This window comes from Chenopodium album, chromosome 18, assembly GCF_948465745.1.
Source record: "Chenopodium album chromosome 18, dcCheAlbu1.1, whole genome shotgun sequence".
Classification (NCBI taxonomy): domain Eukaryota; kingdom Viridiplantae; phylum Streptophyta; class Magnoliopsida; order Caryophyllales; family Amaranthaceae; genus Chenopodium; species Chenopodium album.
In genome coordinates this window covers 34,111,336-34,133,693 of record NC_137851.1, presented here as the reverse complement: position 1 = coordinate 34,133,693, position 22,358 = coordinate 34,111,336, and the positions used below count along the sequence as shown (strand labels likewise).

Below are 22,358 nucleotides of genomic sequence, written 5' to 3'. Positions count from 1 at the left end.
TAGGTTGAAAAATGTAGGAACTTAAATTTCATGTCAATTAATTTCCTTTGTTTTATAAGTTAGATTACTTAATTTGGAGGGATAAAGCGAAAGACTATAGTATTAGTGCTAATAATCAAACACCTAAATTCTGTTATGGTTAATCCGACCCACCCTCTAGCCCCTACCCCCCCCCCATTCCCCTCCCACGCAATTCAAACAGCCATTCGCCCGTGCCCGTGCCCGCTATAAATATAGTGCTCCCCCTTCTCCTTCACCACTCAAATCCTCTTTTTTCTTCTACATCCCAATTATTTCATCTATCACCATTTTCCCATATCATTAACACTTCAAAACATATACTTTAACACACCATCAAAATTACTACCTTTATCATCGTTCGTCGGCCATCATCCCCTTAAAACTACTCAACTCCACTTTCCTAAAATCTTTATCCTATTTACCAAACAGTGTATTTGCTTCTTGTCTTAATCATCATATCGAATCAAATGGTAATTTGTTTATTTATAAATGCTTTTGTTTATTAATTCTTTAGTGTACTATTTGTCAAATTTTATTTCTAAATCATAATAATCCTTTGTTTATGCTAAAGGATTCCTTGTACGAAAAGAGGTGGTACGAAATATGCCTTGGTTTGATTTGATATTCGACAACTAACTACATGGAAAATTGTTGGTAAGCTTCGATCGCACCCATAGTATTTGAGTGCTTCTTTAGTTTGTCAATCCTAAATAATTAATATTTGTTATAAAGTTAACTATGTTTCGACTGTATATTTGTTGTTCACACACACCGACTCTGGTTATTTTGGACACCGTATATTTGTTTTTGTTTTTTTCAAGCATGTAACTTAAAATTCAACAACAAATACTAGTAAAGTGTGTTACATGTTTTACTTTGTCAACTACTTAACATAGAATTCATCTATTTTTTTTTCAAAATCATTGAAAATACTAGGCAAAAATCAAACTTCAACTATTTGACATAAAATACACACACGGATGTTTTGACATTGTTGTCTTTAAATTTAACAACCATACTAGTAAAGTGTGTCTCATGTTTTACTTTTACACCTATTTGACAGAAAATTCAACCATTCTGATATTGTATTTCAAATATGTCGTAAATTTATATTGCTTTTTATTCAAGAAATCAATTATTGCATGGATTTTTAATTTACGTTATCCGCATGTAGGAGGTACCAAGACATTTCAAGCATCACTTAGATGATATCAATGGTAATACTGTAAAGTTGTACCACGATAAAAACGATCAGCATTGGACCACTAAAATGGTACCTGTTTCTCATGACGATGCATTGATGAGTGTCATTTATGGCACCCATTTAGCCTCTTTTAGGATGAATTTTGATTGCTTATATATATCTTTTATCTCTTTTTCTCTAGTTTTACTTGTTATTTCTTTAGTTTGTGTTTTCCTTAGTTGTTTTCCCATTTTCTTGCATTTCTTAGTTTATTTTGCCTTTTCTCCTGTACTTGTTTGCTTCTCTTTGATTTCAAGAGATTAGTGATGTTCAAGAAGCGCAATGGCGTTTTCTCGGGGTTTATAAAGCTAAAGATGCAAGTCGGACTCTCCCATTAAAGCTCAAAAGAGAAGGAGTGCAAAAACCAAGTCTTCAAGGTCGCGCTCTCAAGCTGCGTGGGCATTAAAATCGGTGTTGAACCCACCGTGAAGACCTTTGGAGACTGCCACCCCCAAAATTTATCAAGTGGAGTGCACAGGAGCATCAACGACCGCATGAGGACCTCTCCCCTACTCCTAGGCGCGGGCGTGCAAGCCCTGTAAGCGGCCGTGCAGGTGGCAGGTGCGGCCGTGCACCTGCTCTCCCCCGGTTCCGTACCCATTTCTTTGCGGCCGCGCATTAAGAGGAGAGGCCGCGCCTTTTGGGGTTCTTTTTGGACGTCTAACTAGCTTCTCCTTTGTTAGTTTTACTATACATAGAATTTCTTCATTTTCTAGAGAGAGAATGAATAGAGAATAGCTTAGAATTAGATTTTTTATTGGAATTTTAGAGAGAGAAGCTCAAGATTTTGGAAAACATTGTTCGTAGATTTTAGAGAGAGAAACTTGGTAATTGTTGATTGCTACAGTTTGATCTTCATTCACTTTGATATTGATCAAAGTTTTGTAAGAATTCTTTCCTATTTAATGCAATTTAGTGTTTGATTCTTGATATATTGTTGAATTTCTATAGTTTGTTTGATTTACTTGTTGATATTTAGATTGCAATGTTGATGATGAAATTGATGATTAGTTTTGTTATGCTTTTCAATTTTACAATGTGTAGTGAGTAGTTCCTTTGCTAGGAAAGTGGTGAAGCATGTATGAATGATAAGCTATAGCTAATTTGGAGGGTTTTGATTGATTTGATGATGTGATTAAATTGGTTGATGGAAATTGTGTATGTGTTTGATTTGAAGAAGAGTAGCTAACCTTGATTTTCAAGCTAGATTGAATAGTAGTTTTCAATGACACGAAAAATTGATTTGGAAGCTATTATTATTAATTGAACTTGTTTTGCGATTTTCCTTTGATGTCATTTGTAGAGACATCTAGCTTGACCCTAGGAAATAGCTCTTTAAGTGATTTTGATTGCAAATTTCGTTTTCCCTCGCATTTCTTGATTAATCAAATTCTCGACAAATTAGCAAGTTTATCGTGAGTGCATGTGGATCCTAAATCCCTAGTGCTTTGATATTGAATTCTATTTGTTAGCTTTGATTGAGTTGATTTGCTATCTTAGACCAACCCTATTGTTTAAGATTTCAAAATAGCTTATCTAGAGTCTTTATCTTATACCACATTCCCTTGGGTTCGACCTGGACTTACCCCTATACTTAGGGTTGGGTTTGGTTATTAAATTTGGTTTTGATTGGGAATACTTAGAAATCAATGACCTAGGTTTTCCTCGCGTAAAAAATGGCGCCGTTGTTGATTGAGTCTATTCCATCTTATTTGAAAAATACAAAAAGATTTTCTTTCTTTTAGGTTACTTTTTTAGTCGTGCTATTGATATTTGTCTTTTAGATTTGTATGCGTAGGGCACAAGATCAAAATTTAGTGTCATTTGATCCGAAAATTGAGAGGACCATAACAAGGATAAGGGTTGCCAATCGTTCCTTGGGCTCAAGTCCCTCAAAAGAGAAAATCCATTAAGAAGAAGAAGAAGAACGAGAAAGAATGGCTGCTAATCCGAGAGTAGCATTGAAGGAGTTGGAAACTCCGGGAGCTTATAGGTTTGAAAGCGGAATTGCTCCTCCACGACACCGGAAAATGACTTTGAGATAAGATTGGCGATGATTACTTTGATAGAGAGGCGTCAATATAGTGGAGCCAAGCATGAGAGTCCCCTCAACCATCTTAAGGAGTTTGAGAAGTATTGCAATACCATCAAGGTGAATGGGGTTTCTCAAGAGTTCATTCGACTTAAACTTTTCCCTTTCTCTCTTATTGGATGTGGTCTAGAGTGGTTGGAAAAAGAGGTGAAGCCAAACTCTTTGAGAACATGGGATGAAGTGACTAAGGAGTTTCTATTTCGGTTCTATCCACAAAAGAAGACGGCCGAAGCAAGAGCTCTCATTAAAAGCTTCAAGCAAAAGCCAAATGAAAGTCTTTATGAGGCATGGGAGAGGTATAAGGTATACCAAAAAGAATGCCTACACCATTGGATTCCCATCTATCAAATCATCCAAATCTTCTATGGAGGTCTAAGCCCCCAAGGAAAGTCTTGCTTAGATGCCGGTGGCGGAGGCCCTATCATGAACAAAACGGAGGATGAAGTGGTGGACTTAATTGAAGATGTGGTAAGGTATCACATGGATTGGCAAGAAGGTGAGAGAGAGTTGACAAGCAAAAGTGATTCTATGATGTATTCAATCGACCATCTCAATGCCATCAACAATTTGTCCTCACAAATCTCAAACTTGGGAAAGGAGATGACCTCAATTAAAGCAAAGCTTAAGAGTGCTTCTTCACAAGCACCAATTCTTCCCTCCCACAATAAGGGGAGATGTACATCTTCTAACTCTACTTCTCCTTCTACTTCAAATAATATGCCAAATGGATGTGTGTTTTGTGATGTATATGGGTCATATGACCATGATGCTTCAAATTGCCCACATGCATTTGATAATTGTGATGATGTTGATAATAACGATTGTGAACAAGTGAACTTTGTTTCAAATAACAACAATGGAAAAAGATTTGATGGACCAAGGAACTTTGGGAATTGAAGTTCTCACCAACAAGGGAACTTTGATAATTATAACCAAAATGGTGGTTATAGGAACTAAGGAAATCAAAATTTTCGAGGTAACTATAAATCAAGGCTAATAATAATCAAAGTCAAAGTCAAGAGTATGGAAACCAAAGCCAAAGCCAAAACCAAGGCTATGGTAACCATTACCAAAACAATGGTCAAAATCAAAACTGGGGTAATTGGAGCAACCAAACCCGGGGAAATTTTCAAAACAACAATCAAATGGGACCCCTATCCGGATTTTCTCCAAGAACTCAAGGTAATGGTGAGAATTCCTATGCTCAACCTTTATCTTCTAGGAATAGCTTGGAAGAAATCATCGAGAACCAAACTAAGATTTTAAACACTAACATGTCGGTCAGTGACAAAAAGTTCAATGAGATGATGACACACAACAAGATGCTTGAAACACAAATAACCCAATTACAGAACACCATGAAAGAGAGTGTGAATGCTAGCCCTTCTGCTTTACCCTCAAAAGGAGTTGATCCTAAGAAACCTGTGTATTCTATCACCACAAGGAGTGGTAAAGTGCTTAAAGAGAGAGTTTCTAGGAAGAGTGAGGAGGGTGAGAAGGTGAGTGATTCAAGTGAGGAGAAAGAGCTTGATGTGTCAAATAAGGTGAGCAAAGAAGCCCAAGAGGAAGAGAAGATTGATGAAAATGTGCATGAGGATGAGAAACAAAATTGATGAACAATTTTGGTGATTTCTTGATATTCTTAAGGAAGTTCATCTTTCAATCCTTTTTCACCAAAGCCATGACACAAATGCTAAGATATTCTAAATTCCTTAAGGAAATTTTGAGTGACAAGAGAGAGTGTAATGAGATTGACTCGGTAAAGGTTGGGGAGTATTGTAGTTCTTTGATTCAAAATGATTTACCCAAGAAAATCAAATATCCGAGTAATTTTTCTATCCCTTGTAAAATCAATGGAAAATTATTTCAAAATGCTCTTTGCGATCTTGGTGCTAGTGTGAGCATCATGCCTTATTCGGTTTTTAGGAAGCTTAAGCTAGGTGAGCTTCTTCCAACCAACATGACCTTACAATTGGCCACTGATCTATTAAGTTTCCAAAGGGAAGAGTTGAGGATGTCCCCCTCAAGATAGGTGAGTTTACGATTCCGGTTGACTTCATTGTGCTTGAGATAGCGGAAGATGACAACATACCTATCATCTTAGGGAGACCTTTCTAAGCTACTTTGGGAGCTTTGATTGATGTGAAAGGTGACCTTATTACTTTGAGGGTTGGTAACAATAAGGCTAGTTTTGAGTTTAAATCGATGCATGAATCTTTGTCTTTTGTGAAGGGAATTATGTGCATCAATTCATCTCACTCCAATGATAATGTATGCATGTTTGTTTCTTCAACTAACAATGTTATTGAAGTTTGTGATGATGTGCCTTCAAGTGTTGAAAGCAAGAAGGTTAGTGAAGACAACATGGAGCCTTCAAAGCTTGTGGATGAGGAGGTGATTGATATACCTTATTGGTTTGAGCTCTACCCGAGAGAGGATGAGATTGACTCCAAATGTGTTGATTGTGAGAAGCCGTCTACTACAAGGAGCAAGAAGACAAAGAAGAAAAAAAGAGCTTTTATGAAGAAGAAAATGAATTTGAAGCAAAGTAAATTTGATTCGGAATTTTCAACAAAAGAGAATACATCCAACAATGATGTGAAGTTGCCAAGGAATGATAAGAAGTTTGTTTCATCTATCACTTTGGACAAGGTTGTGTTCTTTGACCCTTCATAATTTAGAGGAAGGGTCGATTTTAGGACCTTAAGCAAGCACTACTAGGGAGGCAACCCGGTTTTCTAACTTTTTCTTTTGGTTTTATCTTTCTTAGTCTTCTTTAAATTGCTTTTCTTTCTTTCACTTGTTTTGTGTTTGGATTAATAGGTTGTTTTTCATGGGAAATCGGACCCGTCAAATGAGCGTGAGCACAATGGGAAGGAGTTTCGTGATAAATGATGAGAGTATGCTAGATTTTATTGAATTTCGAGTTAAAAGGGTAAGGTAATTAAGGAGGTAAGTTTGGAAAAGTTTTGCTAAAATGAGAAGTAAATTTGTGCTTGGTGGGCTCATTATGGTGCTCTCATTAATTTGGGATGTTAAACCCGCTGCCAAGGGGTTTAGAAACTGATGTGTTTAGTGGGTTCAATAATGCCGGGATGATAAAGACGCATAGAGCCCATAAATGAATGCACCAAGACAAGAATCGAGCAAAGAAGAGGAGCACCAGGGGTGCAGGTGCGCAGCCATGCGGCGCGGGCACACATCCCTGCTGTGTGGTCGCGCAGGTGCCCAGCCGAGTTTACCTTCTTTCTTTTCTTCTTTCTTTCCCTCATTTCTTTCTTACCCTCACCCTCTTCCACACTCTCCCTTCTCCTAAACGAAACCCTAACCCCTCAAACAACAATTTTCATCACTCAAATCCTCTTAACAACTCACAAAATCAACAAATTCTTACTCAATTTTCATCATTTTCATCAAAAATCAACTACTTTCCTCTACTTCATCTTCTCCATTCTCTTTCCTCCATTGAAGAGCAAATTGGGGATTTTCGTTTTGGTGGATTTTGGAGCTTGAAACTTGATCAAATTTGATTCTTGTATGGTATAATCATCTTCTTTACCTTTATTTTACATTATTACATCAATTTGTAGCAAGATTTTGATTATGCATGCCTGTGAATAGTAGTATTATTGTTTTGGTTGAATATGATGATTGTTCGAGTAAATTAGTTGCTTATATGTGTTGTTTGTTGATTAAAATTGCCCTACATTGTGTTGTTGTTTATTGTATAGCTTGATTGTGAAATTTGGTGGCTCTTTGTGGAAGATTAAAAATTGAAATTTTTGGCAGTAAGTTGGTGATTGGTTTAACTAAGTGGTGTGGTAGTGTTGCGGTTATTTGTGATTGTGGTGGATTGTGGAAGTTGTGATTGAATTTTGGTTGTGAATTTTGTGAAGCAAATATGTCAAATATCATGAAAGCCCTCACCTCCAAAAAGAGAAAAACCCAAGTGACCATTGAAGAACCTTCACCCACAAATTCCCCTTCATCCCAAACACAACAAAATGATGACCCTCTACCATTGCCTAAAACACGTTTTTCCAACCCAAGCCACAAACCTCTTTTGACTGAATTCAAGAAACGAATCATAAAGCCCTCACGGCACTATCATCGAGAGAGTATGATCAAGTTGGGAATCGATGAGGACTTGTGGGTCTTGTTTGACAATCTTAGGTTAGGTATCTTTGTCAACACATGCTACCAAACCTACCTTGAGCCTACTAGGGAGTTCTTAGCTTCATTGACTTCCACTCTGATTGGTGACAAGGACTACCAAATTTCCTTTCAACTCTTCAATGTTGTGAGGACCATGTCTTTGGCCAAATTCAATGCAGCTCGTGATTTCAATCCGGGAGTGGATATCCTTTTTCCCGAGCATGAGTATTTTGATGGGTTTGCCCAGAATGCATGGTGGCATAATATCTCGGGGTTGGATGAGTTCACCGCTCGCTACTATCTTCCAAGTGACATTTTCCAACCGTGCCTTCAAGTGCTTTATCGACTTTTAGGTTACTCGGTATTCCCAAATCAAGACTTGGGAAAGATGTCGTAAGCCGAGTGGCGTGTTCTTTGGATTGCAATTAGAGAGGAGTTGCGAGGAGGGTCAACTTTGGGAACATATTTTTGAGAAATTGCATGGACATGCGTGGTAAGAAGTCCGAGGACATTCAATGTCGTAGCATGGTGACTAGATTGGATAACAAGCTTGGTTTTGCTAGGTACCTCCCTTCTTATACTCCGGTGGGGGACGCCGACACTCTCTACCTTGACATTTCTCAGCTTAAGCAACTTCAATTCATAGCAAAGAGCAATGACGATGAGGTTTTTGATTGGTTGTTGAGGAATGCACATCACCTTCCTAACCCCTCCTTGACCTCCCACCACCAACATGTTCCAAATGTGTGGTTTGTTCCCCAAAGCAACCGCATCCCCGGTGAATATGAAGACATGCAAGATGTCCTCACTGAAGAGCAACAAATCCAATAAAATCAACATCAACAACAACAACAACAAAAACAGGAAGAGCAACAAGAGCCTCAACCTCAACATCAACAACATCAATTCTCCAACCCCGACATGGAAGCCTTGAGTGCTTAAATGCAAGGCATGCAACTTCGTATGGAGGGGATGTATGATCAAGACTTTGAGGCAATTTACAACCAAATGAGAGGCATCTCCGAAATGTAACAAGGTATGTTTCTCCAACAACAACAACTCTATGATGTGAGTGTTAACCATGGGGAGATCACCCCCGCGGTTAACTACCCGTATTTCCCTCCTTAACTCGGCCTCGTACCATCTTGGGAAGATGATAGGAGGGTGATGAGCGTCATTTATGGCGCTCAAAAGAATAAGATTATGGTTCATTTCCTATACTTTCTTTCATTATTTTCATATAATTTTCTTAGTTTTATTTGGTTTTCCGTCTTTATAACTCATTTTGGTTTTTCGTTTACTTTTATGAGTTTTTCATGATCTTTGTTCTTATTATGCTATTTTAGTTTAGTTTCAATTCATTTTGCTTTCTCCCTTATTTTTACTTGAATTTTTGTACGTGAAGTTTCAAAGTTTTATTTGACGCGCTCTCACAGTTGCGCTCTCATTGATTCTAGGTCATGAACACGCAAATATGTGAAGATCAAGGGCTACCTTCCTCGCGGGCATCATCACGAGAGCGCCGTCGATAGGGATGCAAGAGAGCTCTAGGAGAAAGACTTCACACAAGGGACTACGAGCAAGCAAGAGGAGTCGCGCGTGCCGCAAGGATGCAGCAGAGGTGCGTTCGCGCAGACCTCTCTGTGTGCGCTCACGGGCTTGTTGCGCGTGCGCACCGTGGCTCTCCGTCCTTTTTGTTTTTATTTGCTATATATACTTGCGACCTTTCTATTTTTGAACAACTTTAGACTAGTTTAGAATTTCACTCTCATATTTTAGCTTAGGTTGAGAGCTTATCTCTCTTGATCTAGGGATAGTTTAGGAGTAGTTTTAGAGAGAGAAAGTGAGGATTTCAATGGTTATTTGAGAGATTGAAAATTCAAGATGGCAATTATATTGAAGATCTCCATTATCAATCAATGAGGATTTCTCACTCTCTCTCCTCTTTATTGCTTTGTTTAATTTCATTTTTATTTGGTTTGATTTTGATGTTTGATTCTTGATTAGTGTAATTGTTCTTGGTATTTTGTTGATTCTTGATTGCTTTTGTTGTTTGTTTATAGATGATGATTCTTGAGTAGTTGTTTTGCTAGGAATTGGGTGAACCTTGTATGATTGATTGATTGTGATTAATTTAGGAATTGTGTTGATTTATTGTTGAGATTAAAGTGATTAATGAAGGTTTGCATGTGTGTAATTTGATTAGGCCTTGAGAATTATGCTAGATTGCATTGTAATTGCTAATGACACGACCAATTGAGTTGGAATTGCAATTATTGATTGGTTTGGATTATGATTCTCTTAGTTTGTTATTCATAGTGAACCCTAGCTTAACAATTAGGAGATAGCTCTTTGATTCCAATTGATAGCTCTTATCATTAGTCTTCACAATATTTGATTGGCATGATCTTCCCAAGTTGTTGCAATTGTAATGATTACTTATTAATCCCCATTCCTAGTATGTTATTTGTTTGGTTATTTGTTTGTTAGTTGTTAGTGTTCCATCTTCACCTTGGACTTCGACCTAGCTTAGGGGCATAATTTAGAGTGCTTGAACATTACCGTTCCTTTGGGTTCGACCCTTGACTTCCCTCTATACTCTTATTTAGGTTTGTTAAGTGTTTATAAATTTGTTTTGCTCTAGGGAAGATTAGATAACGACCTACATTTCCCCTACGTCAAAATGGAGCCGTTGCCGGGGAACGATGTCTATGTTTAAGTGTTTTTGATTGCTTGAGTCGAGGTCTTTGTATATACCTTTCTTTTATTTGATTTTTGTTTGTTTTGTGTGAAAAAAATGGCATGTTTTTCTTTTCCTCAATATGATGGTGAGTCTTTTAATGTCTAATTCCATAGACTTATAGGGTTTTTGAACTATAAATGTTGTAGTCTTTGGGAGGCTTGTGAGATTTGTTATTTTGGTTTGAATGAGCAAACTAGGGATGAAGTTGAAAGCATGCATAATGGTGAATTTAGAGCATTGTCAATTGATAATGCTCGGGATTTTTATGTTTGGTTTTCAAGGGATGTCTACAATAGGGGTAATCATGATTCTAATGTTGATGTGCAATGTGTTGATTCTTCTAATATTAGTATGAATTCCCATGATTTGTCACATGATCCCATTAGTGAACCTAGAACAAATGATTTCAACTCTATTTCCCCTTTTGTTCATGATGATGAGGTACATACTCAAGTTGATGCTAATGGTGTATTTTAATTTTCTTCATTATTTACCATGCCTTCTTGTGATGTGCTTTGTTCCCTTAATAACAAATCTCATATGTTTGGTTGTTCCCCAACTCCCTAATGTGATATATATGCCTATGATCTTAATGTTGATTTTTCCAATCTTAGTTGTACTTCTTCTTCTCTTGTTGAGCCTCAACCTTCTACACCTTTTGAATCTCTTATTGATATATTTGAGTCTCAAATTAGGCGGATTGAGCTTGATAATGATCTTGGGCCTAGTAAGGAGATGATTCTTAAATCTATGGGAGGTCAATTAGAGATAATGAAAAAGAATGTGGAGTGTCTTGAGGAGGAAAAGAGAAGAAGAGATGAGTTAGAAAGCCAATTGTCACCCTTGATGCTTGTTAGTGAAAAATCCCAATCTACTGTGTGTGTTGAGGATGATGAAGATGATTTTGAGCAACCAAGAGAGTTTGAGAATCCCATTAGTGAGCATTTGAGTGATGGTTAAGGAGTTGAGAATGTAGAGAGTGTTGATTTCGAAAACCCCAACCCTCCATCCCATCTGAATGAGTCTCTAGTGCATGATTGTGATTCTTCTATCTATGAGTATATAGAATATTTTAAGGTAATGTCCTATTTGTTTTTTGAGAGTCATATGAGGACTTATAGATTTTTGGATGATTTCATCGAGAACCCTTCTTGGGACTTAGATGAGTTTGAGATGAATCTACGTCCATTCATGCATGGTTTTGAGGCCTTGGGTTTTGAGATAGTTGAAGGAAAGGTTGTTTATTGTAGTGAAAAGGAGCTTGAGGTTGATTCCCTTGGAGTTTTTGAGCTTGAGGGAGGTGTAGATTGTGAGAGTTCTACATTTGAGGACTCTATGATTGATTTTTATGCCCTCATTGGCGATGTGAGACCTTGTGGTGAGGGAGTAACTACCCTTTTTCTCATTTCTCATACCCCTTTTTCTCAAATGTTTGACCACATCCCTCCTTTCCCTATTTTTCTCCCTTCCTATCTCAAAGAGTCTATTGGGGAGCCATCTTCTATGTATGATTTTCGTGTCCCTTATTCCATCATTGTTGAGGAAAAGAGGAAGTATGCCAACCAAAAATTTAGTGAGAAGGATTTGACTTTTTCTTTTTCTTTCCATTCTTCTTTTCCCCCTTCCACTTCTTATTTTCTTGAATTTCCTTTTGATCCCTCTTCTTCTTTCTTTTGGCATCTCCCTTCTCACTTGCGTGCAATGATCTTCCAGCAGGGGTGCGTTCGCGCAGACCCCCCTGTGCGTGCCCGCAGACCTCTCTGTGCGCGCGCACGGGCTTGTTGCGCGTGTGCAACGTGAGCCCTTTTGTTTTTCTTTGCTACATATACTTGCGACCTTTCTATTTTTAAACAACTTTAGACTAGCTTAGAATTTCACTCTCATATTTTAGCTTAGGTTGAGAGCTTATCTCTCTAGAACTAGGGATAGTTTAGCAGTAGTTTTAGAGAGAAAAAGTGAGGAACTTCAATGGTTATTTGAGAGATTGAAGATTCAAGATGACAGTTCTATTGAAGATCTCTATTATCAATTAATGAGGATTTCTCACTCTCTCTCCCTTTATTGCTTTGTTTAATTTCATGTTTGTTTAGTTTAATTTTGATTTTTGATTCTTAATTAGTGTAATCGTTCTTGGTATTTTGTTGATTCTTGATTTCTTTAGTTGTTTGTTGATAGATGATGATTCTTGAGTAGTTGTTTGTCTAGGAATTGGGTGAAACTTGTATGATTGATTTATTGTGATTAATTTTGGAATTGTGTTGATTTATTGTTGAGATTAAAGTAATTAATGAAGGTTTGCATGTGTGTAATTGGATTAGGCCTTGAGAATTATGCTAGATTGCATTGTAATTTCTAATGACACGACTAATTGATTTAGGAGTTGTAATTATCGATTGGTTTGGATTGTGATTCTCTTAGTTTGTTATTCATAGTGTGAAAGGAATGGTGTCCTTCGAACAAGTGTATTATTCTGATAGCGGGTTCAGAATTATTAGAAAGCTAATATATTCAGTAAGGTCAAGTGATCGGAATGCCTGGGTGGAGGCCGCTTACGATCAGTAATATTAATATAATTAATATTAAAGCTTAATCTTGACTGAACCCTTCGGGTGACACCCAAGCAAATATATGCGAACCAACTCGACGAATTAATTCGGAAGAAATTAATTCGTCGCCTGAGTGTTAAATATTTAGACGTCGGTAATTCGAGCTTAGAGCATCGAAACCGATCGTTAGAAGTCGAGTCTAAAATGATAAAAGACGAGACGCACAAAATAATAATAAATCGATCATATTCCCGAAAATACCCCTAGCATCGGTGTGCCCCGAGCATCCGAATGCTAGGGGCAAGACGAGCTAGCACACCGTGCTAGCAGCCCCGGCAGCAGCCGCAGCCGCACCAAACCGCAGCACCTGGTGCGGGCTGGGCTCGGGTCAGGTGCGGGCTGGGCTCGGGCCAGGTGCGGGCTGCCTGCGGGCCAGGCTCGGGCCGGGCTCGGGCTTAGCTCGTGGCTTGGCTCGGGCCATAGGGCCATGAATAAAGGGGAATCTTGGAATATGGGAGTAAGTGGGAGAGGACATGTGGCACAAGGAGAGTATTGAGTGGGGAGCAAGTATGGTCCCCTACTCTCCATGTGGTCCTCACCAACCCATCTCACATGGTAATGCCACTTGTAGATTTATTATTAGTTTGCAATTTTAATTTAATTTAGCTTTAAATTAATTTGTGGAATTTCATGATCCCACATTGATGGGATAGATATTCCCACTCATACTTTCCTCTATAAATACCAACTTTGGGATTTAGAGTAAAGTGCTTGAGTGGGAGTTAAAAAGAGCATTCCATAATTTTTGGGAAAACTCTTAAACTCACATAATACTCGGGTTTAGGTCGGACCTTGCTAACCCCAAGGTAGTAGACCTTAAAGTTGTGTTCGCCCATTTGTGGGTGGATACCGTCGGAGGCGCGGCGCTTGACGTGCTAGTAGCTTTCAAGTAAGAGCCCCGGGTTTTAGGCAAAGCTCGCTTCGAGGGTAAGATTCGTTATCTTTTCTTTGTGAATATTTATTTATGCTTTGTGATTTTTATTATTGCGAGTGGTTCCTCGGGAGGGGTTGTTTCCGCGGTGAGTCGGACTCACCAAACCCCAACAGCGGTATCGGAGCCCCGCTCGTTTATTTTTATAATCATGTTATTCAAGGTTTATTTTTTGGCTTAAATTTCTGGTTTATGTTGCTAATTAGATTAGTAGCTCGGTTTTATTTATTTAATCCCGTTTTTAATGTCGAATTTGGCCCATAACCCAGATTTTCGCCCAAGACTAGTGAATTTTGGGTGGAAAACGTGTTCTGGAAAGGGTTTTACCCCGTTGGGACTGTGATTTTAGCCAAATTCTGACCAGAAATGCCTTTTTCGAGGGTTTTTCGTTTTTGACGAAAAATTTTAAGTCTTTTCTAACCTTGAAATTAATGGCATAAATTGTTGATTATATGGTTGATTATTTGCATAATTTTCTACACTTTTATGTCCCCTTAAAGCACACTTACTTGGTAGTATTTGATGCTTAAAGGTTGTTTTATTTTCACATAATTGCAAAATAATTGCCTTTTAATGTGAAAATTTTAATTTTGAAGCTTCCTAAGTGTTAAAGATTCAATCTTTATTTGTGATAAGTGATTGAAACTTTGAAAACCACTAAATTCCATGTTATTTTGAATTGAACTTTGTTGTTTTAATCATTTTGAGTTGATTAGAAACATAAAGTTTCGATTTTTGTGATAGAAATTTGGTTATCTTCATGTTGGAAGATATAATTTTCAAGGATTCACAAATTTTAGATGTTGGAATTTTCATTTGAACATTAAAGTTCATATTTTTCCAACTTCCCTTTACTTTGTCAAATTCTCAAGTTTAATTTAAATGATTAAATTGAAAGTGAGAAATTGCCTCAATTTTATTTTGCACCAAGCTAAACCAATTTAATTAAAGATGGTTAATGGAATTATTTTGGTTATTGCACTTTGAAAATTTTATTAAGTTAGACTTGTTTAAAATTTTATTTTGCTCACCAAATTAGTTCTAAAATTAATTTAGAATTAATTATTTTTTGTCTCGCGGAAAAAGGGATCAAATCCCAAGGTAGTGGCACGCAAAACGAGGCAATGCACCACTATGGCGAGCCGGGCTGCACAGCAGCCCGCATGTGGCTGCCACGGTGGTTGCGCCGCCTTGATGGTGGGCCACACGCGCGGCAGCAGCCACGTACAGCAGCAGCTCACGCGCGGCAGCAGCAGCCACACGCGGCTGTGCTGTGGCAGCGGCTTGCGGCCATGTGCCGTGGGCCGTATGTTCGTGGTCTTGGCGTGTGCATATGCTTGGTGCGGTGAGGTGATTAGCCGTGGTAGGCTTGATGTTAGTTATTTTTCCGTTTATTTATTTTAATCAATTTTGTTATTTTTAATTAAAATTTTGGGAGGCTAGGCCTCGGGTTTTTGAGCGGCATTGGCAAAATTCCATTTTGACAAATTTGGGTGCTACCGACTTAATTAATTGGACTAATTAAGGGAATGCGGAATTTAGTGGGAGTTTCAATTATTAATGACGTAATTTATATAATCGGTTAAACAATTTTGACTAGTTTTAAATAGGCGTGTTAATCGGATTAACCACCTAGATTAGTTACTAGTGCGCGGGTTGTTTGAATGCATTTTACTTGTTGTTAATTTTGTACATTGCATGGTCCATTCACAAATAGTGAATGGATGAATGGAATATTTATATTTTCTCTCTCTCACGGGTTTTATGAAATGGCAACTAGTGGGACCCGACTAGGATAGAAAATACGGACTACGTGCCGTTATGTATTTTTGTAAATCTAAATACGGTCTACGCACCGTTAAGTATTTTTGTACTTTGATATTTAGATTATTCCTAGTTATAGACACTAGTTTTTTGCATAGTTTGGTTAAGTCTTGAAGACGGCGTATCTTGGAAGACAAAGCCTTGAAATGCAAATGAAGACCTTTTGAAGATATGAAGATTTCAAGGGGTCATGCTAGTTGCCAATATGCATCTATTGTTTCGCTTTATATTTTATGGTTATATATATGTGTGTGAAATATTCGTTAGATGCATGTTTAGGTTTTCTTGATGTTGCGATGATTAGTTAAGTTCACATAAATCAACCAACATAGAAATCCTAGGTCCCTAATAATATTGAGTAAAACTTGCCTTTCCAAAACAACACTTACTAACCGGACGATGGTGATGGTAGGCTACGCCAAAGCGAGGTGCCATCACTCCTCTAAGGGGCATAAGGCACACCGGGTGTGCACGTTGGTTTTGGTTTAAATCATCGGTATGAGTGAGGAGTCCTCACATACCGTGGCAAAAGAGACACATCGTCAAAGATGCATTAGATGCGACGATTGTCTAACCAAGAGTGGCTTAGAGCCATTAGCAAGGCAATGCTTACCGAGAAGATTGAGTGTTTAAGACAAGCCAAAGCATGCTTAACCACTCTTTGTTTCTTCGGATCTTGGATCCGCCTTATTTTCGCCAAATAGGGACAATTTTTAATGCGTAAATAAGACGTTTAATAAGATTGAAGTTTGCATGAATGCTATTAAATTTCAAACTTATTATGTTCTTGATAAATGGTCATACTTTGCACTTATATTTATAGTACTCTAAATCAAATAATATTGTTTCCATGATTGGTAAAGGAAATCCTTGAGAATAGTTCTCAAAGAAAGGAAAAGCATTTCTAAAATACAATTCTCATAAATGACTTTTATAACTAAGTCCGAAAGGACGGTTGGACATCATTTATTCAAAATACTAGGTAGTTTTGATAGAACATGAGGTATTGACTTGCAAACTCAAGATTGTCAATGTTTGACAACAAACGTATCTTTTCGCGTCATACATAATTGAGGACACATTGATGTAGTAATTCGAGTAAGAATTAATGGAAAAGATGGAACTTTGTTTTACGGCGCACTAGGTGCTTGATTATGCCTAACAAAGTATAAGAGTCAAGGTACTTAAAGAAATGATTCTTAAAGTAAGATTATGAGATATTGTATGATAAGAAATATAGGAAAAAAGGAACGAAGAAAAGGAATTAGATTTCATTTCAACTCATGAGTTCATGTTATTGTAGTTTACTTAGCAATCCGTTATCTTCACAAGTATCGGATACTGCTTGAGTGTTCCACTATGATAGTGACCTCAAACTATTGAAGTTAAGCTAAGTTATCGACTTACAAGCTTAGAATGAAGCAAGAAGAGCTACATCAGTTGTAAGGTCGTATGTTTTGTTTAAAGACCTTTTTAAGCCAAAGGCTGGAACAAGTAATGGTTATTATGTTCCATAATCAGCAATTGATCCGTTTACACACGGAAAGACTCACATTCAAAGTAATGAGCAATAGTTGCGAGATTTATTTGAATGGGATGGTTATCCAAGCGTTGAGTTAAGAATGCTTGATTATAAACAAACATTTCTCTAACATGATAAACTCACTAAGTTCAAGTCATGGGCTTGATTTGCGTTCCAAACATCTTTAACAATGTCACATCGACAAGAACGTACTCAAGGCTCTATTAGATAGGCTCTTGATAGTTGCTCGAATTGGAATCGTTCTAAGACAAGAAAGTCTTACTTGTTGAAACCGACAAAGCAGAGAGCTATTGTTCTTGGTATAGACAATTGACTCCGAAGGCTAAAGAGGATTCAATTACTTCAACGTTTCACAAAGAATTTGAAAGGATATGGCTATATTCATCAAATGTGAACAAACTTGACTTGAGTAGCTCAAGAGTTCAGTGAAGTACAGAATCGACTTGGCAAGACATCAAAACGTCTAGATTAGATCGAGCGATGTTTGCTTGAGCCAAGCGTGACTATCTCAAAGTTATGAATGGAAATTTTCATAAATAACTCCACAAAGAACATAGTGTGTCTTCACGGAGACCTCGGTGTCATTTGAAAATGACTCGAACGATGATGGTTCACAACCCTTCCTATAAAGTTCTTAAAGATTTGCACAAATGACTAATGTTACACTAAACAAAATGTCGAAGCTATGAAAGGACGCCATATTTAGTTATGGATAGAAATAACTTCTAAAAGTCTTTTCAAGTATATGTCTAAGGCTCTTAGTCTCAATGGGAGCTCACTAGCTCAGTGGGAGCAAAGTGGCTCAAGGGGAGCTAGGTGGCTCAGTGGGAGCTGAATGGCTCAATAAATACTAAGATAGCTCAAGTAGGAGCTAACTGTTTGTTTCACAACGAACTTTTACCCAAAGACAATATACATGTCTCTTTGTAAGCATTCAAGTGAGACTACGGGCATTACCTCCACATCTTAATTGAGAACATAATGGTTGTTGCTCTAAATGGTGTCTTTCTGGAAAGTAACACGTTTCCAAAATGACAAGTGGGAGGAAAATGAACTCGATGACCATCGAGCTTAGCAACAAACTAGAACTGAGAATTTCGTAAGACCTTAAAGGACTTCATGAGAATGCTTGATCAAGAATACTTAAAAGGACTTTACAAGTGCCTTAAAAGAGAATTCATTACTCACAAAACATTAAAGATGTTGGAGTAAGATCAACATAACAAAAGGGCTTTGAAAGCACCTTAAAACTCAGTGTTTGATGCAATTGCCCCGTATAGGTATAGAATTCACCAAAGGCTTGGATTGAATCCTATAAATTTTCTATTAAGTTAGAAATAAACCTAAGACTTACAAGCAAAGGAATAATGTCTTGTAAGATAGCTACGACAAATCCAAATTCCGAATAATGGTTAAAAGCCATGAAAATCCGAAATAGACTTCATGTTTGAAAATCATGTTTGAAACTTGATTAATTTGCATGAAAGGTGAAAGACCCATCGATTGCAAATACGTTTTCAAGGAGAAAACTAACAAATGTGGAAATGTATATGCATACATAGCTAGATTGGTTGTAAAGGATATAATTAATTTCAAGGAGTTGATTTTAATAAAATCCCATTCACCAATTGGAATGCTCAAGTCTTTTCGTGATTGATCTAGCAAAATTGCGCATATGAAATATGGCAAAATAGATACCACAACCGCCTTCCGAAAATGGAATTTTGGAAGTGACTATGGAATATTCTAAGGGTTTTGAAAATCTAAATAATGCTAGATTTGAAAGCAAACACATGGAATCCGTGATGGGATTAAAGGAAGCATTGCATGAAGGAATTGGAACCTGTTTTCTCATAAAGTTAATAAGAGGATTGACTTATGGAGAAACATAGAAATTCTGATGAACAAGAAGTTTAGTGGGAGCAAAAGTAATGGTCTAACAAGATGTTTACGAACTCTATTGTGAAACAACTATCAAATGCTAAATGCTTAGATTTGAAAGTATTTTCGACAATGGACCGAGCTAAAGATGATACTTAGTACATGTTGGGAATTAAGTTCTATGGTATAGACTTAATTAAATGTTTAAATGAGTAAAAGGATTTTACCATGTTAAACATGAAGGACTTTTGAAAGGCTTTCGACCCATATGTATAAAGCTAAAGTAAATGTTTGACCTATGTATAAGCTAGGCTAAGTACTAAGTCAAACGAGAAAGACTCTAGTAAGAGACTTTCAATCATATCATATAGCGAACAATTTGGCAAGACTCAGTGTAACTGTATGAGCTAAAGGTCGCATGGATGGAATAAAATTGAGAATCATTCTAGAATTAAATCCATCATGTAAGGCTATGATATGGAATCGTCAGATGACTTACATGCTTAGAGCATGTGAAGTACGTATATAATACCAATCGACATTAATCTAAGTATTAGATCATTAGATTATAGTCAAGAACATCCATAGAGCTTAGATAAGTAGTTGGATGAAGTTCTTGACGCATGGAAACAAATATAATTTAAGTTTTGATGTTGCAAGCACAAACCTTAACAAGGACTAAATCCTTAGGAAGAAATCCATTTATAAGCACGAGGCAAGAAGTGTCGTGGCTTGAGAATGGTAACATGGATGTGCATCCATGTATAATGTGCGGGAATTTAAGGAAAATTTCCATGCTCACAAGTGATTAGGGTATCCCAAATCGTTGTGAGTCGCTTGGAGTGAAACCCAAGCAAGGCATCATCGGGGAATCTACTAAAATATATGTTGAGAATATTGTTGCCTTAAAGGCAATAATAAGATAGATGTTAAATGGAAAGGTTCGTTGTTGAACATTAATGATTGTAGGTTGTCAAGTAGAAGGTCTCAAATCATGAAAATGAGTGGGAGCCATTGCTTGGACAATAAATCCTGAATCACATGTAATCCATTAACATTCTCAAAATTTTATCATTTTATTATGGAAATGGTGGATAATGAAGATGCTAAGGTTTGCAAAGTAATTATAACTAAACCTATGCAATAAGTGAACGACAACATTCATAATTGCATGAAAGAAATCAAGCATATCAAATATGAGTGTGATTTCTATGAATGTTTTATGAAGAGTACTACTCTTAAAACATTTGGGAAAAACCATTTATCATAAGATAAAACATTGTGAAGTTTCATAGTGGAATAAAATATTTCTAAATATTCCACAAAACTATTTAATTGTGGTTTAGAATTAAATAATGAGTCCATTCGATTTTAATAAATATTCAAAATAGGGTATCAAGTCAATGGCTTGGATAAAGAAACACCTATTAAGTGAACATTGAATATTTTAATCGAAAATTATCCCTAATCAAGGTCATATTTTGTGGACGAATAATGACCATCAGAGATTAGTGTGTAGTATGATTTGTAGCACCGTTTCTTGTGCTATGAGGATACAAATAATTTGCACAGGTATTGGTTTAGAACCATAATGGATAGACCTATGAGGATACTTTAAGAGATTTAAAAATCGTCATAAGTATTTTCTCATTATTACTATCGGAACTCTTTTCCTTTGACCATGAGTAGTGGGAGATCTCTTGTTTGAGTACTGGTCCGCTTTGGTATCCGCCAAACGTCTGCCGTAATTGGGGATTATAAAGACGGATATCGGGCGGGTGAGTCCTCTTAGTAAGAGAAGCTACATTACAAGACTGGAAATGTCCCCCTACTAACAATAGGGAACATGTATTGTTGTTTACAAGGCCTCTCGAAGAGCGAGACTGTGAAAAATGAATGGTCGTGCTTAGATGGATTCTAGGATAGAGTATGCTAAGGTAGTGTCTTTAGAACTTTTGGGACCTTGAAGCTGGATTCTAATGGTTTGTGGATGGTTGGAGTTGCTCCCTTTAGTGAATTTAAAACTAATAGTGAGTTATTACTACAACCATGTGAGGTTTCATTCTTTTCAAGCCTTATACATATTTTGCATGAGTGGCACATGGATCCTTGACTATTGTATTCTTTATCTAGAACTTGACTTTTGTCTCCCTAGATCGCGATCGAGCCATTTAGGAAGGACAAAGGCATTTTCGGGGTGATGATTTTTCCTTTTCTAGGATAGTTTTTTTTCTTTATTTTGGGTTTTCATTTGCTTACTTGCTAACCATTTGAGCCATAAACCTTCTTTTCAATCCATATCTTTAGATTTTGAGCCTTTTGTTTCATTCTTGTTTCCATTCTTGGTTTTTGTAAAGCAATTGATCATTATTGTTTGAGATTATGGTGCATGAGTTTTGGTTCTTTTAATGTAAGCAAGTTTGTGTTGTAAATATCTTGTGAATAAAAGGCAAATGCCTAGTTAAAAAGCCAAACATAGTTAAAAGAGGCGAGGATATTGCAATAAAGTGAAAAAATTGAAAAATGAAAAAATGAGAAAAAGCAAAGCACATTCAAATGCTTTGGCAAAAGTGAAAAATTGTGAAAAATAATAAGTTCAAAAATATTTTGATGTAAGTGTTTTCTCCCTATTTTAAGCATTGAGGACAATGCTTCATTTTAGCTTAGGGGGAAGCGTTCTTACGCTTTTTGTATATATGTTTACGATTTTGGCTTTGAATAAGCTTGGGGGTGTTGGTGTTTTTGTTTGGTGATTGCTTGATTACAGTGTTGAGGATTGATCACCCTTTACTTCACAATTTAGGTATACCACCAAATTTTAAATTTTAGCCTACCTTCACCTTTTTCGCCCTTACATTACAACCCTTTTCAAGACCTTTTAACCTTTGTGGTTGAGTCACAAGTCGGTGGAGGGAGATGTGAGTCAAGCCTATGGAGCGGTGTGCATAGCCAAGATGTTACGTAGCCCTAAATATCTTTCTTTTTCGTTTCCTTCGAGGAATCATTGAGATGCTCACTAGAGGTGGATTTGAAGCTAGTTGGGAGAACGTGGTAAGATTGTTTGAGATGAAAGTGAATCGTGTTTCATTAGTTCTCTATGCTTAGCATATCCTATGTTTCAATCAACCTTGGATATCTTAGAACGTGCATACCCTTATTGTATAGAAAGTTGTTTATTCACTTGCATTTGATCATTTGTAAAAGTACATTTCAAAAGCTATTTGTTTGAATTTTTTATTTTACTTTCTTTTATTGATTTACCTCATTTTTACCTTCAAGAGTTTTGGGTCAAACTCTTTGGATACCCTTATGAGACCTC

General features: G+C 37.0%; 1 non-coding gene across 1 annotated transcript; it reads right to left on the bottom strand.

Annotated features, from left to right (window-relative positions):
* Window positions 1–3,585: 3,585 nt before the first annotated feature.
* On the bottom strand, window positions 3,586–3,691 carry LOC145593266 (small nucleolar RNA R71). Its single transcript, XR_014102628.1, has one exon. It is a non-coding gene; the product is annotated as a small nucleolar RNA R71 (small nucleolar RNA).
* Window positions 3,692–22,358: the final 18,667 nt, after the last annotated feature.